This window comes from Calonectris borealis, chromosome 14 (assembly GCF_964195595.1).
Source record: "Calonectris borealis chromosome 14, bCalBor7.hap1.2, whole genome shotgun sequence".
Classification (NCBI taxonomy): domain Eukaryota; kingdom Metazoa; phylum Chordata; class Aves; order Procellariiformes; family Procellariidae; genus Calonectris; species Calonectris borealis.
This window is the reverse complement of record NC_134325.1, coordinates 18,903,978-18,919,821: the sequence shown is the minus strand read 5'-3', so window position 1 is coordinate 18,919,821 and position 15,844 is coordinate 18,903,978. Positions and strand designations below refer to the sequence as shown.

The window sequence follows — 15,844 nt, the reverse complement described above, 5'->3', positions numbered from 1 at the left end:
GAGGAAGCCTCTTCCTTTGGAGGAGATCTTCAGGTGTCTCTGATTTAATGCAGCCACTTCTGGCCTATAGACTCTTAGTGCTCTCTTTCAGTACATATCTGCTTTCACGTTTTAAACTTTTGGCTGAGCACATCTTTTTACTTTTTCCTCCTTTTCCTCAGCACCAATTAAAGTCCCTAGGCATATATAAAAAATGCCTATTCTTTCCAAGACAGAAACACTTTCTCTTATCGATGGATTTTAAAACCCAAGATGGCTGCAGCAATTTTGTCAATTAGCAAAGAGAATCAACTTTACCTCATTTATCTGACAATTATGCAATGTCATTTGCATAATGTGAAATTTAGATCTTCCATTGTCACATGCTTCAACTCATTTACGATCCTAATGTCCATTTGAAGTACATGATGAAAGTGTTGGCGAATTCATAGCCCTTTGTTTCATACCAGACTTGGTTTGAACCAGTTGCTTAATTTTCTGCCAATTCCTATAGCACTGCGGGAGTTCCCAGCGTTTGTACTACCAATGTGCTTATCTGAATGTTGTATCGTTTTTGCGGCATTCTGTAACGGCTCCTTCCAAATAAAAAGCCTTCATAGCATCAAGGAAAATAAAAAGCACTTTTAAACCCCATTCTTCTTTTTTTTCCCATCAACTGTAAAAATCTGCATATCTGATTAATGCAACTTCATCCTGATCTGAAGCCTCACTGTTTTTCTCTCATTACTCCCTCTAAAACCAGCTTTGATCTGTTGACTATTACTTTAAACAGAATTTTTCTCAGTACTGACAATAAGCTTTTACCTCCATAATTATTTTGATCAGCAGGATCTTCTTTTGCCAGGATTGGGACAACTATTGCCTTCAGCTAGTCACCTGGTAGTCTCTCTCACTCCCACAACTGTTTGTATTTTTGTACATGTTCCACAACCTTTCTGATTTTTAACTCGTTCACTGCTCTGGTTGTTCTTATGATCCTGGCTAAATACTGACTCAGCACTGCCTTACAAGTTAACAAGTCTCTTCTTGCCAAGCGTCATTAAGTCATTCACATACGAAGATGTTCACCGTGCCAATGCTGCGTTTGATCCTTCATGCTTAATATACCGCCGACTTCTACCAACTCGCAGTAACCAAGTCATTGCCGTTAGCAGGTGTTTCTTGGGGGTCTTCAGCAAGTACTGATCTTCTTCAACACGTGAGATATAACGAGACCACTGTACAAGAAAGTATGGCTCAAATCTTGAAGTGATGCGTATTACAGTCACTTTTTTTAAAATGGAAGGATCATACTATGCTAGTCTTTCCGATTTCATCCCCATGGTCCCGTTCCCTGAAGTCCATGAATAATGGCAGTCTGGGTGGAAAGAGTACTTAACAATTTAGGGGGCAACTATGGAATGAAAAAACCCATCACCAGGACACTTTCCTTTCAGTGTCTGTCTGTTAGTAGTCAAATAGTTAAAAACACAGACTTTTTTTTTTGCCTGGTGTGTATGGGAATGCATTCAGTATTTGTACAAGTCTTGTCAGATCCAGGCTGAAATCTTTGTATATACCAGGTTTTAAACATCATGGCAACAAGTTACATAGATTAACTGTTTCATTGGGTAAAAAAATAAAATCTTTGCCCGTTAAAAAAATGTATTTTCTTTCAATGTCAGGAAATGTCTCCTTACTTTTGTACTATGGAGAGGACAGACTGGACCATGACTTTGACTTTACCGTGACTTCTCCTGTTGTTCATTATTATTCACATCTCTGTTACGGGCAAAAAAATTAGCACTAAGTATTTATGATTTGAGTTTTAAAGTCCTTCTGTGTATTGTTCCTATTAACATGGTTTATTATAAAAACAGATGCATTCAATTACTTCTGTGACAGTAAACCACATGGTTTCTTTTCATTGTGTTCCAGCTACGTTTTTGGCCTTATATAGAGCATCTCATTCCTTAACTTTTCTCTCTATTCTCTCTACTAGCTCCTTTCACCTCCTTTCATTTTTATTTTCCTCTTCTCTCTCTCCCTCTCTTCCTCTGCCCATAATATTTTCACTTTCAGAGCTCCAAGAACCTCTTCCCTCCTGTGAACCCCTGGTTTATTATATCCGTGTGTGCCTTCAGTGAAGCTGCTGAGCCCCTGCAGCTCCCACTGCAGCAGAGGGGAAGATGGTCAGCAACCTGCAGAGCAAGTATTGGGCTTTCTCAGAGCTTGGTACATTTTGTACGCTTCCCTTTTTCGCTGTCAGTGTGAAATATATATGTGACACATACTGTGACATTTGACGGAAGGGTGTACAGGGGTGTCCTTTCCCGAAAATAAGAGAAAGGGACCCTCAAAGGTGACTTGTTTAACGTGGATGTTTCATCACGCAGGGCCATGGGCTGCCGATTCTGCCTTCCGGATGGGTTTAGAGAAAAAAGAGAGCAGAAAAAAAAACCCCAAGTTTTTGTTTTTAATTCTTTTTACAGGCCATTTCTCGGTTGGTTCCGTTGCTATCGCTTTGAAGACTATTTTACACACCCCTGTGAAAGGAGTGTTTGTGTCTGTGTGGAGGCTGATAAGGGTGCGTGAGAGGTGGTGGTCTCACCCCGCCCGCTGACCACACCGCCTTTCCCTTTCCTCCGGCTTCCCTCGCTCTCTTTGAGATGCCAGGACATATGGGAGGAGGGAGAGCCGTCTCCTCATTATCATTACCCTGCAGAGAAAGCTCTCAGCAACATCTGCCCGAGCTTCACTAGCTGTGTTTATACCTTGGGTTTCCAGCTCTGTTGTTAAGTGACTTTATCAGCTCCTTCAGCTGCTCTTCAGCGACAGGCGGGTGTCCACTCAGGGGACAATTCTGCAGCGTTTTTGGGAAGCTCAGACCTACAGCCCTATGCAGGCAGAATTTCGGGAAAGGATGGCCTCAGGTGGGGCTGGTTGGTTTGGGCCAGCAGTGCTGCATATTTCTAGTGATTGCTGTCACTACATTACATACATGCCTGAGGGACGGGACGCCATCCAGAGGGACCTGGACAAGCTCGAGAAGTGGGCCCGTGTGAACCTCATGAGGTTCAACCAGGCCAAGTCCAAGGTCCTGCACCTGGGTCGGGGCAACCCCCGGTATCAATCCAGGCTGGGGGATGAAGGGATGGAGAGCAGCCCTGCCGAGAAGGACTTGGGGTACTGGTGGACGAAAACCCGGACATGAGCCAGCCAGAAAGCCAACCGTATCCTGGGCTGCATCCAAAGCAGCGTGGCCGGCAGGAGGGAGGGGATTCTGCCCTTCTGCTCTGCTCTGGTGAGACCCCACCTCCAGTCCTGCATCCAGCTCTGGAGCCCTCAGCACAGGACAGACACGGACCTGTTGGAGCGGGTCCAGAGGAGGCCACAAAAATGATCAGGGGGATGGAACGCCACTCCTATGAGGAAAGGCTGAGAGAGTTGGGGTTGTTCAGCCTGGAGAAGAGAAGGCTTCGGGGAGACCTTATTGCGGCCTTTCAGCACTTAAAGGGGGCTTATAAGAAAGATGGGGACAGACTTTTTAGCAGGGCGTGTTGCGACAGGACAAGGGAGAATGTTTTTAAACTAAAAGAGGGTAGATTTAGACTAGATATAAGAAAGACCCTGGAGCAGGTTGCCCAGAGAGGTGGTAGATGCCCCATCCCTGAGAACATTCAAGGTCAGGTTGGACGGGGCTCTGAGCAACCTGATCTGGTTGAAGATGTCCCTGCCCATGGCAGGGAGGTTGGACTGGATGGCCTCTAAAGGTCCCTTCCAACCCAAACCGTTCTATGATTCTATGATTCTATGATTTTCAGGAGGCCAGATTGCCTTCTAGCAGTTTCCTTCATCAGTCAGGAATGTGCCAGAAATATCTTTTAATCCTCCCACCATCCATCTTCAAAAGCTTTTACCCTCTAAATAAGGACCTCAAGGGAATACCATACATAGAGCTGATTTCTTCTCGGCTTCCCACAGCTCGGATCTGGTGGGAACAACAACCAACTGTCTTCTGGGAGCTCACACCCTCCCGGGTACCCACAGCCTGCGAGGGGAGCCACTTTGGATGGCCGATAGGCAGGCAGGCCATCCCATGTTCCCAGCAACGTGGCTCTGAGTCCCTCTGCGCTAATCCAGAACATCACCAGAAGCCCCTTCCATATAGCATTTCTCTTCCCATAGCATTTTTTTTTCCGCTAGCAGGGTGGGTCACAGGTTTGTAACCCTTCTTTCTGAATATTTCTCACTCCATGTAGTTGTCACTGCACTTCTATTGGGTAGGTGATTTTATTTCAATTGTATATATTTTACCTTTCTTAGATATTCCACCCTGGTACTTCTTTTAAATACCAGTTTTGGTTAGAGAAAACTGATGTTCTGCTTATTGGTATTGATACCATATATGCTGCTGATCTGGAACCACTTAGGCACATAATTAACCAAGAGATTTTATACAGCCCTACTGAGTTCTGCCCAAATATTTGCATGTTATGAGAATCTTTGTAGGACTAGGCTTTCGTCTAAAAATGTTTTAGGCTGGCGACCATTTTTTATGGCATGGCTGGTATAATAGGCGTACACCTGACAGCTGAAGCCTCTACAGACTGCTGTGATGATATATAAAGAAAGTCAGGGAACCAGGGAGGAGTTGAAACATGGTCCAGATGATGTGAATGTTTCCTCAGGTAGAGAGAGCTCTCCCCTTTTTGCTTAGAACAGACATCATCGTAGCCTCAAAGGGAGCTTTCCTAAATTAACATTGGCTGTGTAACTTAAGCACAGACAAATTTCACGCGGGTCTCTTTCCTGCTGTCTTACAAGACCATCAGAAGGGGATCTGTTTCACTAGGTGTGTGTACGCGTTATCAGCCTGCACTAGAAAACCTTTTATTCTGAGTTTTATCACCAAGTAATCTTTCAAGTATTTCTACAATTGAGCAGATGTTTAATAGCCAGGGACAAGTCTAGCATTGAAGAAAAGATATTTTCAAAGTAATTTCGGGGAACCTGACAAGAATCTGTTACTACTGGCTGCTAACTGTGTTTTTTTCCTCTTTTGATAGATCTGGTTGTGTCAAGAAAAGTCTCTATGGACTTGGTTTAACAAAGGCATGATGGATCTGACCCTTTGTATTCTTTGCCATTAAAGCTAGAAAAATGTTAGCTTCTTACTCTGTTGCTATCTTGCCAAACATCATTTTACTCCCAGGAAAGACTGGCTTTGTATCGTGTTAGGGGCAACAGTTACCCACCTGGGCTTGCATCTTTTATCCAAGCATGCCAACTCTTTTTTCCCTTTGTGTTGCCACAGATTTTGATTTATTGTGCCTCTGCTCTTTCTGAGTTAATGTTATTATCTTGAAAGAAGATTTTCCTGATCAGTTGCCATAATAAACAAAGGTTTCATTTGCAAACCTGCCTTGGGTGATTATAGACATTAAGCACATTTGGATCCCTATTGCTCATGATTCATTATGAACGACAATGTGTCTATGGGATGCGTGGCTAGCAAATTTAGAGGGGAAAAAGAGGTCCTATCCCAATTAGGCTGGTGAAACTGAGTAGAGGGGAATGGTGGGTGACGCAGAAATAAGAATGTTATTTCTGATATTCTAATGAAGAAGGAGAATCTCATCAAATAGCTCCCCAAAAATTTCACTGTTCATTTAAAATGTGCCTTCTTGTTAGAAACAACCTCCCAGGCTTGCCGGTACTGCTGTTGTTAATTACTGACTCATCTCACAGAAAGCTGTTTGAAGGAGGTTAAGGATGTTGATTCTTTGGATAATATGTGGCAGCAATGGTAAATGGGAAGCCTTTCTGGATCCTGCTATTAAATCAAGCCCTGGAGATGCCAAATATAATTCTACCGACAAGATGGAGGGCAAGCTTGTTCCTATCAAATGTACAGGATGGAGGGAGGTGCCAGACAGTCATCCTTCGGATACCTCGGTGGACAGGAGAAGTCACAACCTGCTGCCTTTTTATTCTAAACCAGGAGGGCTTGTTTTGTGGTGGGGTCTTGTGCTGCTTACCACCACTCAAGTAGCTCAATGGAGCTTTCCTGTGGTTGTGTCAACTTTGAGACAGGGACAGTATGTGAGATGTCTGAGCCTAGTTAGGTTGAAAATCAGCCCCCTTTCACCTTCCCAAAAGCCTGAGCCTCATCCAAGAGATGCTGCCTACAATCCAGGGCAGGGAGAGCTGACGTGGGAGAGCTGGTGGGTTTAGGATTTTAGATACAGCTACTTTTTTGAATGGCTTTCAGCTACGTGATTGGAGTACGGTCAAAGAATGCAAGCTATCTAGGATTTTCTGTGGTGCTTTGTTTGCACACTTTTATGTAAATACCAGAATAAATTCTGGAAAACCCTACCGATATTCTTGTTTCTTTGTAGTTTCTTTGTAATGAATTTTCTCTCTGATTAAACCTTGACCCTGTTTTTTCTTTGAGTTGCAGCCATAACCTTTTTTTAGTTTTAGAAGTGTCATTCATATTTATAGCAGCACATTCAGGAGAATAATCTAGTCTTGTATCTGAGAAAATAAAAGATGCACTGCATATTTCAGGTTCACACCAAAATGTGAAAACCCAGCCTTCTTTTTCACCTCCAAGACCATAATATAAGACATGGATAATTGTTTATAAAGGATTATAAAAAAGCATTTGTGTAATCACAACTAAGCCAAAAGTTCAAATTTGCTAATCCTCTAGTGGACATTTCTAACTTGGTGAAATGTTAAGAAAGAATTCATTAAGGATATTTTCTTGTCGATATGTTTCTTGTTTTTTAACTCCCGCTCAGAAAGTGAGACCAATCTGACTCAAGGATTTAAAATGAAGAGTACTAATGCAGTACAAAATATTCTAAGGTTTGCTAGCTGTTCATTTTTAAAATAATATTTCATAATAATGGTTCTTCCCACCATATCACTTATTCTATTCACTCCAATGTCCTTCTTTGTAAGTTTACCTCCGCTGGGATCCCAGTGTGATAGATGCTGTACAAACACGAGTCTGAGACGGATCCTACACAAATGGTTTCCAAGGACAAGCCAGGCAAAAGGAAGCAGTATCATTTGACTACGCAAATGGAAAACTTCCACGGGCAGACGAGGCACTCTTCCCAAGATCACCCTGGGAACAGCCAAGAGCTGAGTTAACATCTCCTGAGTCCTTCAGAGATGATCCTTCCTCACCCCATCAGTTTATTTTCCAAAGCCAGTTTATAATCCAAAGTCAGTGGAAAGAACCTTTTGATTTCAGTGGTGTTTGAACAGAGTCCCAAATGCCCCCCCAAAATCCATTGTTGTTTTCCCAAGCAACGTAAAGATAAGACCTTATCCAATGCAGAGAAGAATTTTAACCTCTACTTTTGTCAACTTATGCCCAGATGTTCACTTAAAGCATGGTAGAGCAGCAGGAGCTCTGCACCCTTGTTGGCAGTCAGCGTACTAAGAAAATTATTTATTTTTGTTGCTTCTTGTTATTAGCCGTGTCTCACGTGGGTTACATTGGTACCATTGTTCTCTCTTTTTGAACTTTGCAGTTTGAATTCAGACATGGTTTTTTTGCTCGGCTCACATCTTACTGGTATACAGAGTACTTAAAGAAAAGTATTTTTTTGACAAATTCCGTGATGCGATTCCTGCAAATCCAATATACAGACTTGAGCATCAAATATGCAACTTCACTGCTGTTACCACACTTATCCCCTCTGGAATATTTTACAGTGGAAAGTTTTGAGGTATTTTGGAGTTGAAACAAGACATCAGAGCTGTCACAGTATCATCAACATCATTCAACTTTATCGTGTATAAAAAAGCCTAAACATATGGTTAGACTCTGTAGTGTAAATCTACTGACTTCAGTGAAATTACATCAGCCATAAATTTAGGCCATTAGTTTCATCCTTTGTGATGAGAAGACCCACTGTACCGATTTTGCATTTTTATCGTTCCCATCGAGGCAGTAACCAGCTGAGGCAGAAGCTAAAGCTTGTAGCCCGTATTTCCAAGAAAAGCGAAGACCCGCGTTCTCTTCCTCTGTTCTAGTCCTATTCTAATCCTTGTGCATTTGAAACATCTAATTCCCACTTTTGGCAAAAAAACGCTAGAACCAAACCCAAACCCAAAGGTTGGCTCTGTGTTTTTGTTCTGAAACCCCCCAGTCAAAGCTCTGTCCTGGCAGTCGGTCTTCTGTAAGCCTCGCAGCCTCCACAGAAAGGCTTCAAAGCAAATGTTTACAAAGCTTATTGAAATGCCCCTACTACGTCTCTTTGGTTATCAGCTAATTTATTCTCAGGAGTAAAACCCACACTGGTGAAGTCATCCTGGGTAACTAGACATCCTGAAGGATTTTTTTGACAAATATTTGATTTTTTTTTGCATCTGCGAAGAAAAAAAAGCTTTCAAGTTTCACTTTCAAAGTAGGTTTTTCACATGTCATTTGAGATTCCTTTGCATATTTGAAAACTTCCACGTCAAAATGAACTTATGCAAGAATGCTTTTCATCCAGTGTGTGTTTAATAATGCTTGTTACTCTGATCTAGCTATCCACTATTATTATTTAGCATTTACCCAGCCTTGTTTGCTGTATTCACCTGTTGCGTCCTTTCTGATAATGTTATAAAAGCTCTCCTAAGCAGAGTCTGGCGGCTCACTGGATGGTTAAACCATACGGCTACCATGGAGCCTCCGTTCCTACCTCAGACCCGAGACGTTACTACGATTACAAATGCAGCAGCAAGAGTCTTGATCGCAGCAACAGAAATTTTCATCTCATCCCTGGTACGATTTTACTGCCAGACACAAGCAAAAGTCAACCTGCAAACCCTCCGTGCTCAGCCACGGAGATGAGTGATCAGCGCTACAAGGGCAATGGCGAGGGGAGAGCAAGTTACAAGTGGCATTTTCTTGTCACATTACGAGCTTCTCTCCTACCAAATCAAAGAAGAACAAATGGACCATTTGTTGCAGAGATGCTGCCCATCTGTGGCTGTGTCTAATCAGAGTTAATTATGGCGAGCCGAGTCTCTGTAATACTCCTGGTCCCCGAGCTCTGAAGGACCCACTGCTTTATTCTGTAGCTTCCACTGCCAACCTCTGGAGCTGCCTATTTTATCAAGCACCAAAAGGTAGAGATTGTACAGGATCCCTGGCAAGCAACACAAAGTATCCCAGCTTAATACTAAAGCAATGACTAATCAGGGTATCCCAGGAGGAAGCTTTGCAATAGCTCTTGCAAGGGTAATGAGGACAATTTCCATAGCTATGACACTTTAAGCCAAGCCAAATGCAAGCAATCTCGTTAATTCTTGTTTATTCTTTCCTGGAGCAGCAGGTAACGCAGATCCAAAAGAAAAGGACCCTTCCTGGGAGAAGGATTGCGCCAAGTTGGGTTGCAGGATGAACAGCCACGTTTGTTGTTTTATCATAGCAGGACTAATAGCTAAATTCTATTAATTGCTGAAGGCTGTTTTGTTTGGCAAATACAGGAAGCAGTTTACATGGCTACGCCGTGCTCTGGTTCACAGTCCTTCTGAAATAGTATTATTGTAACGGGATAATACCGATTAAGGACAGTTCCCTGAGGAAGGAGGGCCTTTTGATGATTGAGTCATTTCCTTTCCCTGCTCGACTTCTGTAAGATAGCGCTTCTCTCACCGCAGACACACACCCTTTGTAGCCAGAGACTTCTCCAGCGAGGAGGTCAAAAGCACACATTGGGTGGAAATGCCTGAGTGCCTGAGACCTAAAGAAAGCACTGAATCACCAGAAATGTGCCAGGAGTCCAGGCAGAGACTGTTTTCCCCCCCAGATACTCTTTGCCAGTCCCCTTCCAAAACTACAGGATGATACTGTCTTTGGCTACACCACTCTGCTGGAATAACCTTTCAACCCTTTAATCTTTGCTTTGTGTTCCCATACAGGTTCGGCAAATTAATTAGGTTGGACTCGACGATCTTAAAGGTCTTTTCCAACCTAAATGATTCTAGGATTCTATCTGAAAATAGCGATGGGTTTGCCAGCTAAGCAAAGGCAGTTCTAACAGCACCTCTGCAAACCTCTGAAGTGCAGCCTTCTGCCTCTGGACGTGGTCACCTGCCAATTGCTGACCAAGGCCACTAGCTGAGTTAACACAGATCAGAAATCAGTAATAGCAAACGCTGTTCACTCCTAAACTAGAGCAAATTCAGATTAGGGACCTAGAGGGAAAAGATTCCATGTTCTCTTACAACTGGTGGGCACCAACAAAATCCCAGGTCCCAAACCATATAGGGGGGTTTGGGGGATCCTGATCATATAGGAACATGGGAGATAAGAACAAGCCTCAGCCTCTTCTCTCTCTTTGCTTTTTGTCAAGTGTTGCCGTGGGAGATGCCTGAATGAGCTCAAGTCTAACCATGGCTTAGCCCGAAAATGTTCCTGTTATCACTTCTGAGCTAAAACTGGGTTCTTCTAAATGTTTTCCCTTTTGAGGTACAGTAATTGCTCTCCGATTAGGCAGGAAACTGTACCAGCATTATTGCTCTAAAGGAGCCAGCGTTATCAAAAAACAACACATCAGGGCCTGTCCTCACAGGAAGGGAATCATAAGTAATCAGCAGCGCTATAATGCAATTGGCTGCTGGTCCCTCCGCGCCGAGGGGACAGAGCACAGAAAAAAGTGTTTTAGGACTTCTGTTTGTGGCCAAAGTATTTTAAAAGAGCCCTAGTTCCTCTTTGCCTCCCTGCCTGGCTATTCCAAATATTGCTGTATTTCCTCAACAGAACATAAAAAAACCTCGGCATGTGCAAGAACGCAGAGCAAGGTCCTTCCACCCAAAGGGTTATCTTGCAAACTGGTGCCATCCCTTCCCTGAATGCTCCACCAGTTTGCACTGGGAAAGCCGCCCTCATCGGGCAACATTATCAAGGGGAAGAACTGCCCTAATGTAGCAAGATGATGAAGATCCTTGGTGGTTCCTACACTTTATTCCCTTTCAGGTTACCTCCCTTGGAAGTTCTTTCTAAACGATAGGTATGCCCCAACGTGTGTGAATACGGCACGGGAGCAGTCGTGGGTGTAAAGTCGGTTCTTTTACACAACTGGTTGACATAATGGCCTCTTAATACTGTCCAAGTGGTAAGAGAGCTTAATTTCATCTACCCTCCATCGTGAGGTACATCAATATCATTTGGCTGTTAGACTGACCAGGACCTACACATCCATCCATCCTTACGTAAACACACCCACCCACCCCTACGTACACACCACGAGAACTGTGCAGAGTACTTACATTTGGATTACGTAGCGAGAGCCAGCTTGCTCGCAGCGTGTTCTACGAAAGGAAATAGAAACACGTAATTTGGGTAATAACACAGAATCTGACTGGAAAACTCACCTGGTCTTTTAAGCTAAATTCTACTCAAGTGCTCTTTTGCTCTGCTTTTGCTAGCTGTGTGTTTTGGGATTTGTAGGGGTGTGCAGAGATGAGGTCTACTCTTGATCCCTCCAAGTTCCTCACTGTGTCTTCAGATCAGATCTATTTTTTTTTAACATAACACTAGTGCAGCAGCGAGAATCGGAGATCTCCAGGAAAACTGCTGCATCTGTCGATGTTTGGTTGATGTTTGCGGGGTGAGTTCCCGTCCTGACACAGATGAAGAGGGACAGTCGTTCATCACTCATTACAATCTCGGAGTGACACAGAGGTCGGTCACAAAGGGAGGTCTTCGTAACTCTACACTGAACCTCAACCTCACGACTGTCTGGAATAGATGGGTAAGAAAAAGTCAATCCTCAGGGCCGGTTGTGTGAGAAAATGTCAGGGAGTCACAATTTCCCCGTTTGGCCTGATCGAGGGGTCATCGTCCTTCAAACCTCAGCGGAAGGCTTTTACCTCAAGGGGTATTGCGAGTACCGAGTTGCTTTTACATCTCAGTTGCTCTCCCCGAGATGACTTTTGTCAGTTTGGTTGTTTGTTTTAGTGGTGATGTTTTTAAATTGAAGCCTGTGTGCCCAGAAGGCACATAAAACAAGAGGCTTTTAAAAGCCAGAGGATAAATAAAACACAACCTTGAATAAACAATAGGCTTTTGTCCTGATTTCCTTCCATTCCTTAATGGATGCTGATAAACTATCTGAATTTCTCAGTGTATTAATGCCACAATGACAGTAATACGAAACCCACAACCTCACAATAGCAATGATTTGACCAAATCGTTAGCTTTTAGACAAGCAATTGTTTTATTCAAAGTGTTTTGTAGGCTATCGTGGTCTTACCAGGATGCTCCTTTCTCTACCCCATCATAGACTATTTCAGTGAGATACGTTTATCAAAGAAAACTGCTAGACCCACTGGGGGCTAATACATTTCATAGAAAAAAATCTTGCTGGATCAGGTAAGAACATGCACATCGTGTTTCATTACTGATTTTATACTCACCGCTCTGTTACTAAATAATACTGCTTATTTTCTGCATCAAAGCCTTTCTTGGTATGACTGTGGCTAACAGAAGTACTAATAATACTTTATGTTGCTTTTTTTTCCTATGCAGAGCAGCAACGAAGTAAAGACATACCATTTTCAGGACCTAGGAACATGCTTGCGAGTAAAGTAAGAGAACTGGAGGAACACGCCAAGGAGACTTCTTTGGGAAGTAGATTCAGACCAGGTTGAGCATAGGTCATGCCACTGCTTTTGTCTGCCAGCACTTCAGGTCTGCTTATTCCAGAAGAGATGACTGGTCCCCATTTTGCTGACTGAGGGGGGAACAGGAGCTCTCAGCACGGGCTGAGCCGAGACCCTCACGCAGCAGCAGAGATCATAACAACCATACGAGCCACAGGCTAGTGATAACGATGACATTAAGCTCCATGTTTCCCTAGAGCCTCCTGGTGATTGTCCCAACACATCACGCGCTTTGGCAAGTATCCCTGTCGCCGTATGACTGCCAGCAACACCTATTTCACCCGCACTGGTGTATCTGCAAAAGTACCACCACAGCTCCATTTGTGCCCGCTGTCCTCTGCAGTTACTTCCACCGTGACAACCTTTCCTTTATTGTTTGTGGTCCTCAATGCTCCCACTGGCCCATCCTGGAAGACTATGATTAATTCCTTCCTTCACCCAGGTTTGTGTATTTATATTCATTGTATATTTATATTCATTATCAATGGAAGAAGCCTGAGAATTGCTACATGAAAGAGAGGGGAATCTCTTGTCTGCATTTCTGTCCCTCTCTTTTCGATTATAACTAAATCCGGATGAGGAGAGACACTTCCCCTTGCCCAAGAACAGCTCAGACCTTTGCAGACACAACCACAGTGCTCTCAGCTTCTCAGTACCAGCTGCGGTGCCAGTTCTGCCAGCCAAGCAGGGCTCCACTACTAGTACATAAGCTGCTAGTGCTAAATAAATGCCAAGACCTGTATTTAAGTGCAAGAACCGTTCCTACGCTAGCTTCTCCCAGTATTTCACCGGCACTTTAACTAACAAGGCGCCTTTTTAGCACTTCAGTTCAGTGGGGGTTGGAGCCTGAGCCCAGGATTTCGGCTTCCAGCAGCTACGATCCGTGAGCCCCCTCGCCCCGTTTGTGCTCTGCACCAAGGACAAGTCAAAACAGACTGACCACCCACCCAACGCTTTGTTTTGAGAACATTCCCAGGGTAAGTCACACCCGATTCATTTTTCTTTCTGAAAGTCTTGAAACAAAGCAAGCTATGCTCGATAACATAAACACACACAGACCGAACACGGCCAGAAATAGGCAGCAAGCAAAACACATTTACAGAAAAATACAACTTTGGGCAAGTCTAGACACAGAGAGCGTTCATCTTGCACGTGGATGCACTTAATGTTTATTGCTTGGCAATGGGCTACACGGTGCAAAAAGCGTTTCTCCTCTGTATCGATCCATTCACTTCTGTTTATTTCAGGACGTGTATAACTTTTACCAAAGGGCGGTGATAATTTTCACAACCAGATTTAACTTCGCTTCAGAAACAAGCAAAACATTAAAACAGGCCAATTCATAAAAATACATTAAAATATTGCACATAAAACGACTACACATCTAGGAATGAAAGCTGAGAGTTCAGAGACAAATGGAAAGCACAACGATTTGTTACGAGGGGAGCAGATGAGCGTTATACTAAATAGCAGTAATATTTGTCCACCTATTGGTTTCTCCTGAAGGATTATTTTCTCATATAGCAAGAAAAGAAGCCAGACCTTACGTCATCAGAAACTCAATCTCTGAGCAGCCACGTGACAATCAAGCAGGGTTTGGAGTATTCAAGTATCGCAAGGAGGACAGTGCGGGTTTCTTAAACTACGTCAGTTTACAGAATAAAAAGGAGAGGGTCTCAGCTTCTGCAGTGCAGGACAGGCTGAAAAAGAGAGATTTGTAATCTAAAATTAATATACATTTCAATCGTGAAGGTAAATTAAAGTTCTCGTATGCTCGGGATCTACCCAGAACTAAAAGAAGTGGGAGTTGAGCCTTCCCCTTGCCGTCACAAGCCTTTTCTCCTTCACCCCTACAAGCGTCGTGGACGTTGCAGGGTGCCCCCTGTTCATCCTCGGGAGCTGCCGGCACACAGCTCGGCACAGGAGCAGGTCTGTGAGAAGCAAGCCTGCTGTGTTATGATGAATTCCCTCAGTTATAATGATTTGGAGAAAAATATTGTTCATGGGCTACATAAACAATTTTAATTGGCTCAGGTGCCCAAAATGTGCTTTTTTTGTTTGGCTGCCAAGGTTGCTTTCTCGCTTGCTAATTATGTTTCGCTTTAGCTTTCAGCAAAAACAGGAAATAAAGCATCCATTACTCGAATGACAACTTTTCAGCAAGCCAACATTTCAACATCCATTGTGTAATTTCCGACCTAGAGCCAGCTAGGAGCTAAGTGCCTTTAGAACCGTATATCCCCCCTTACAGGGGCCTTAGTGGGCCCCCTGAGCTCCTAAATAACAGGGCACAACGTGTATGAGTCTGAAATGATGCCAGGGATGTTTGCCGCTGCTACCCCCTGCCCCAAGAACCCCCTCCGTAACACAAGACTTCACGAGTCCTGCCGAAGACCTTCTCAAGAGGTTTTTGCTTTCTCACCTCCTGCATCGCGCTCTGACCGATGCCCATTTTCCTGGCGTTTCTTTTCCTCTCTCCCACACACAGAAACAGGTTTCTTCTTCCAACAAAGGTAGCTGGTAGCTCAAGCCAATGCGGTAGGTGTTCAATACTCACCTGCTGCTGGTACAGAAGGTAAAAGATGAAGGGAAGCTGGGAACTATCACCCATGTGTCGGGCAGCCGTTGGCTTTATTGAGCCATCAGTCCAGCTCACTGGTTCATTTTCTTCACAATCGTATTCAAATCAGCTGTTTGTGTCCTCGAGGAAAGTTCAATATAAATGTATTTGCAACTTTAAATAATCATCATCCAGGTCAGTGGACGTGGAACTTGGTACAAACAAAGCATCTTCAAAACTGGGGTTACAGGTGTAGTTTCTCTTACGTAAACTCTCTGGCATGAACATTGTGGAGTTACCTAGGATGTCTGAAAATCAAACTGGCAATCTAGAAACAGATTAAAATATAGTCTCTCCTCCCTTATATGAAAATATGGTGGTCCCAAGCCACAGCACCAGCAGAACAGGGTTGGACTGAGGACTGCATGTATTTTCGTTTTACATCTCTGTTTCTTTAGTGCTGATATTGATTCTAAGCTCTGATGTGGTCTTTTTAAACAAGTCTTGTGAGTTAAGATTTTTCTTCCCCCCTGAGATGCCTTGCGTTTTGTGGTTTCAAAACACACTATCAAAACCACCTGGAATAGATGCTGTGTACCATTTCCCCGTTCGTGTGTGGAG

General features: G+C 43.6%; 1 long non-coding RNA gene across 2 annotated transcripts; it reads left to right on the top strand.

Moving 5' to 3' along the window:
- The first annotated feature begins 2,610 nt into the window (after window positions 1-2,610).
- Window positions 2,611-14,816, top strand: LOC142088235 (uncharacterized). Of its 2 annotated transcripts, none has more exons than XR_012675781.1 (3): window positions 2,611-2,912; window positions 11,540-11,753; window positions 12,530-14,739. It is a non-coding gene; the product is annotated as an uncharacterized LOC142088235 (long non-coding RNA). The 2 variants fall into 2 exon arrangements; XR_012675780.1 differs by lacking the exon at window positions 2,611-2,912 and adding an exon at window positions 14,770-14,816 and having other exon boundaries at window positions 10,716-11,753; window positions 12,530-13,640.
- The last annotated feature ends 1,028 nt before the right edge of the window (window positions 14,817-15,844 follow it).